Below are 6000 nucleotides of genomic sequence, written 5' to 3'. Positions count from 1 at the left end.
ATATATTTAGTCAGGTTGACATGTCATATGATTAGAATGTCCATGGAAGTCCTTTGAAATTGTATTATCAAAAAAATGGAAACTGGAAACTGTGTACATCTTAATATAAATAATTGCATTTGCTGAAAATTAATATTATCAACTGGAATGACCTTAAATAATAAGTAAAAATTGAAAATAAATGATGTTTTTTAATTATTCATATCCTTTATCTCTGATGCTGAACTGCCCTTGAGCAAGGCAACAACAACAGCTCCCCGAGCTCTGATGAAGTGGACGTCGATTAAGGCAGCCCCCAACATCGCTTTGATTCAAAGGGGTTGTGTTAAATGAGGAAGACACATTTCGGTTGAATGCATTCAGTTGTGCAACTGACTAGGTATCCCCTTTCCCCATCATTGACATTGACTATCCCACAAAGTGATACTCGTTTTCTCAACCTCTCATTGTCTCTTTAAGTGAATCTGATAAAGCAAAGCACATTCTTAGCCTTTGAACTGGTTTTGGAGGTAGGTGAATGAGATAAAGAACGCACTCTGTCTTTAAGCTGGTTCTTGATACTTTATAAACAAATAAGATAAAAGTCATACTCAGCCTTTGAGCTGGTTCCACAGTTTTGGATGTAGATGAGAACAATAAACAACATACCTTCCCTTGAATCTGTGGATATAAGACAATGAATATAATAAAGGACACACTTTTCCTTTGAGCTGGCTGTGGATGTAGGTTATTGTGATAAAGGACCTCACGCTGGTTGTTGGTTTAGGACAGTGAATATGATCAAATGAGTCATTTTCCTTTGAGGTGGTTGTGGATGTAGGTGAAGATGAGGGAGTAATCTCCACCAGGGTGGTGAGGAAGGAGCCTTTGGCCCCGGTGCCCAGGTGGTAGGGGCCCAGATGCAGCATAGACGACATGATGGGGGACAGTTGCAGCTGAAAAGAAGAGGAAAAGAAGAGTTAGAAATAGTATAGGTGATACGAGACAGACCTGCGTTCAACTAGTATTTGTTTTCTGGGTGGGTTAAATGCGGAAGACACATTCCAGTTGAATGCATTCAGTTGTACAACTGACTAGGCATCCCCATTTCCCTTTCCCTTTCTTTCAGATACGTTGAGTGTTTGATTGTATGGAGTGCCAGAGTGGTGGGGTTTACACTTTTGGGACTATTTTATTGGTTTCTTTGCACCATGCAAGCCCAATCAAGTACAGCTAACGTATTTGAAAAACAAATACTTTGATCCCTGGTCTGTTACAGGACTATTTCCGAGGGAACATTTCACCACTTAGCATTTCATTACATTTACCACAACACTCTCTCCTGACCTGGCAAAGTAGTAGGTGACCACAGCTCCGGCCACAGTCTTCTGCTGGCAGGCCAGGATGAACTGACTGATCCAGATCTATTTATTTTTATTTAACCAGGAAAAGCCCATTGAGACAAGAGTCTCTTTGGCAAGGGAGACCTGGCCAAAAAGGCAACAGCTAACATTACAACATGTAAAACACAATACAATTAGTACAACAATGCAATCCGACCTACAGGAAACATTTACACTCCTTCTGAACAGTGTTTTTTTTACCCAAGTTTTAAACTCATTGAGAGTTACAGAAGAAGCCCACAGTGTGGTACCATAACATGTACTGACACGGTACTACACCAGCCCTGTCTCCTCACTCTGCACTGGGCTATCTAGAGGGGTTTACACACAGTCAGGGTTAGGGGTAGCTCTGCACAGGGCACCCTATTGGGGCTCACAGCTAAGGTTAGGGGTCAATCTCATTCTTTACTGGGGTCCTATTGGATAGGACGTAGTAGACAGGGCTAAGATCACACCTGAGCTGTATTAATTTTGTGACTTGAAAAGCTCCTGGGTAGAAAAAGTATTGAAACATTTTCAGTTAATTAATTGACTGGAGTCAAACGCAAATCCAAACACTTATAGCAACAATTACAGCAAGGTGGTGCTATTTTACAGCAAAAAAAGACTTCAGCTCAGATGAGTTTGGTAAGGGCCCTCTCTTATTCAATCTTATCTAGGTTTATCCGACTGACACAATAACGCTTTCTATTTAAAGGATGCTCTTTGTTGTTGTTGATGATGATGGATTTGGTTGAAACAAACAGTTTCTTTGACTCTGTGCCGGAACTGCCACCCACAGCGTTAGACTGACCCAAGAATCCAAATAAGAGTGGCTGGTTGAGTCGTGTCCGTGGCAAAGCAGGAGAAGAGCATGTCCATCACGATTTCAAAGACAAACAGAAGCAACTGGCCACCAGGAAGGTGAACAGGTAAATTATTATAAGGGGCAGCAACCACACTGTGTAATCCCCCTTACAGAGACTACACACAGACAGGGTTAGAGGTCGCTCTACTGGGCTCCCTATTGGAGCACACAGCTAAGGTTAGGGGTCAATCTCAATCTTTACTGGTTCTGGATCATGATTTTGTACCAGCTCCTGGTAGAATTTAATAGACTGGAGTCAAATGGAAATCCTGATAGTTACAATACAGCAAGGTGGCGCCATTTTGCAGCAAAAAAAGACTTCAGCTCAGATGAGTTTGGTATGAACCCTCTCTTATTCAAGGTTTTCTGCTTTATCACACTACAACACAACAACATCCATGCATAGCCAAAAGGCAGGCAGGGAGAAATAGTGGGCAGACCAAAATTCAACAAAAACCCTTTGTATTTGAGGTTGCTCTGTTGTTTTTGGTGATGGAGAACATGAAGAGAGTGGGCCGATTTCAGAGATAAGTCATTTCTTTGACTGAGCCCGAGCTGCCACCCACAGCACCAGACTGACCCAAGAATCCAAATAAGAGTGGGCGTTGAGTCATGCCACTCTATCCATACGCTTTCAGGTCCAAAATGTCACGAGTGTGTTAAGCAAAACTAGGAGGATGAAATGCACCAAACAGTCCACATGTACAGTATCCAAACGTTTGGAGCAAAAAAAATCTAACATTGATAAGAATCTGAAAAAAATGTGTGTTCTCGCCACAATGGTCTATTTAGTTGTAAATATCTTATTGAACGGGGAAACAAAGACGTCGACAAAAGACTCGTTTTCGTTTCATAATGGGACAATGAAGTCACATTGGATTATATTCTGAGCTGTGGGTCTGAGGAAGAGCAGCACAGCAAACTAGGATATCCAGAAGAGCATGCGGCTACGATATAAATGAATGGTACGCTGGCTATCTGAATAGAGAGAGGAATAAAGTTGAATGTGGTAAACAGTATATTTATTCAGTGCTAGTTATCAAATGAAGATAGGAGTATGTAGGAGTGGTGGATCAGGTCATTTCTGTTTGTGTTATACACCAAACAGTTTGAGAACATGTTTTGAGGCTATATATACAGAGTTGGTTTACAATTGCGTTGTTTACAAAGACGTAAAACAAGCTGATATGACAAAACATTTGTTTTTCCTGTTCTAATTACATTGGTATAATAAAAAACACTTGCTAGCGCACGCCCAGAAAAATGATTTTGTGTGGAGGTGCTGACTAATGGAGAGTCGCACACTCCATATGTAAACTCCCAGTAATTTATTGGGTAAATCTTCAACGTTTCGGCATCACTGTGCCTTCTGCAGGGTAATGTCATTAATGCTTGAACCAGGTTATGTAGACAAACCATGCAATTAGTGCAACCAGTGTGTTATGTCCGGGGTGTAGTGGGTGAGAATTCAGGCGCAGGAAGCAGAGAGTTCAGGGTAATGCTAACTTTTTAATGCACAAAAACGGTGAACATAAGCCAACCCCACGAAACACAGGGCGCACACCAAAACAAATGCCCCAAACACGGGGGACTTAAACAGTCCAGCAAAACCCACGAAAATGGGAAAACTGTAACTCACAGACGTGCACACAAGTACACCAAACAATCTCGCACAACCAGCAGGCGGGTAAATAAAGCACGACTAATCAGCCTAAAACACAAACAGGTGAAACCAATAAACAGAAAGGGGAAAAGGGATCAGTGGCAGCTAGTAGGCCGGTGACGACGACCCCCTAGTGCCACCCGAACAGGAAGGGGAGCCACCTTCGGTAGGAGCCGTGACACAATGACAATATCAGGGCACAAGGCAAGACCCAGATGCAAAAAGTCAAAACCAGTTCAGAGTCCAGGAGGTACAGAGTGGCAGACAGGCTCGAGGTCAGGGCAGGCAGAATGATCAGGCAGGCGGGTACAGAGTCCAGAAACAGTCAAGGGTCAAAACAAGGAGGACTAGCAAAAAGAGAACCACACTTGTTGACTTGGACATACAAGATGAACTGGCACAAAGAGGGAAGGAAACACAGGGATAAATACACTGGGGGAAAAAAGCAACACCTGGAGGGAGTGGAGACAATCACAAGGACAGGTGAAACAGATCAGGGTGTGACAGACAATAGTGAGGGGTGTGTCATAATGTTAATTAGAATGACTTGAGTGAAACTGTTAAAAAACTATAGTTTATGGTATATTAAATATGTTAGGCTATTGTTATCATATGCAAACATAATTGAATATTGTACATAATATTAGCATCAACATACATCATTGTTTAATTCAATTTCACATATTTAATTGTTTCCTATTTCATTTATATTTGTTACATGTAATCTTTTGGTTCAACCTTAATGCATAATAAGCATCATCAACACCCCTGAACATATTAGGTGTATGCTAATAAGCTGTAGACAGAATCTATCAATTTATAAGACTTGTTCATAAAAGAGATAATTGAAGGGGCTGAGATCAAAGTCAATATTCAGAGCACCTGGGGTCAATGTTTTTAGACAAGATATCCAGTAAGCCTCCCTTTGTAGTAGTAGGATCTCCATGTTACCTCCTCTCCTTGGGAGAGCAACATGCTCAGTGCCTGTGTATTAGAGGGAGGAGATTAGATGGTTAGCTTCAACAAAGTGAGCTACTACTAGATAGTCAATGTTCTCACACCTGATTGAGCTATGCGTGTTCAGCTTGGCGTTGTTTTAATTGTCTTTTTTGTTTGTCCTACGTAGGCTTTTCCACATGAACAGGTGATGAGATAGATTACTCCCTTGGTCTTGCATGAGATGATACCCCTTACAGGGATTTTTTTACCTGTATGTGGCTGTCTAAAGAATAATGTTTTTATAGTGCTATTGGACTGCGCGCATGAGCCATGTTTGTAGTTCACATTTGGAATGGGTGTCAGGAGTGTCTGAGTGGGCACAGGAGGCATGTCAGATCTCACCATGCTATCTCCAATATTGCAACCACAATTAGACCACCAGTGTGGGTCCCTTGAAGAGGTGTGCGACTTTTGTTTTGTCTGATTGCAGAATATGCCAGTGCTAATTACATTGGTAACCAGTTTATAATAGCAATAAGGCACCTCAGGGGATTGTGGTGTATGGCCAATATACCAGGGCTAAGGGCTTTATCCAGGCGCTCCGCGTTGGTTCGTGCTTAAGAACAGCCCTTAGCCGTGGTAAATTGGCCATATACCACACAACCCTCGTGCCAAAACCGGGCAAGGTCATACATATACTATTTCTTATGTTTATGGTGAAACAAAAATGGGGATGCACAAATTCTATCTGAGTGGGGTGGGCCCAAGCCTTTTGGGGGCCCTCCCACCTTGCTGGCAAAGCATTTTAGTCGACACCCTCTCGACGGCGGAGAGAGAAAAAAACAAGTTTAGAGTTCATTTCCTGGATTTCTCTCTGTGCAACTAATTTCTTGCAATTCTACACATTTTGCCATAGTATGGAGAGAAATGTGTGCAGTTTTAAATCTAATTTCATGCAATTCTACATATTCTGCCATGTTAATATGATATTTAAGTGAGAGTGACTAACCAAATCAATGGGGGCTCCCTAGGTGTCAGGGCCCTTGGGCACATGCCCTTCTTGCCTGGTCAATAATTTGACCATGATTACTGCAAGTTTAGATGGCTATCTAGACTAATTTACCAATCTACATTTTTTTTTTGCTGACATTGGCAGATTGAGTAACTGT

The sequence above is a fragment of the Oncorhynchus clarkii genome, chromosome 10, assembly GCF_045791955.1.
Source record: "Oncorhynchus clarkii lewisi isolate Uvic-CL-2024 chromosome 10, UVic_Ocla_1.0, whole genome shotgun sequence".
Taxonomy (NCBI): Eukaryota; Metazoa; Chordata; class Actinopteri; order Salmoniformes; family Salmonidae; genus Oncorhynchus; species Oncorhynchus clarkii.
The sequence above is the reverse complement of the archived record's forward strand: the minus strand, read 5'-3'. Positions refer to the sequence as shown.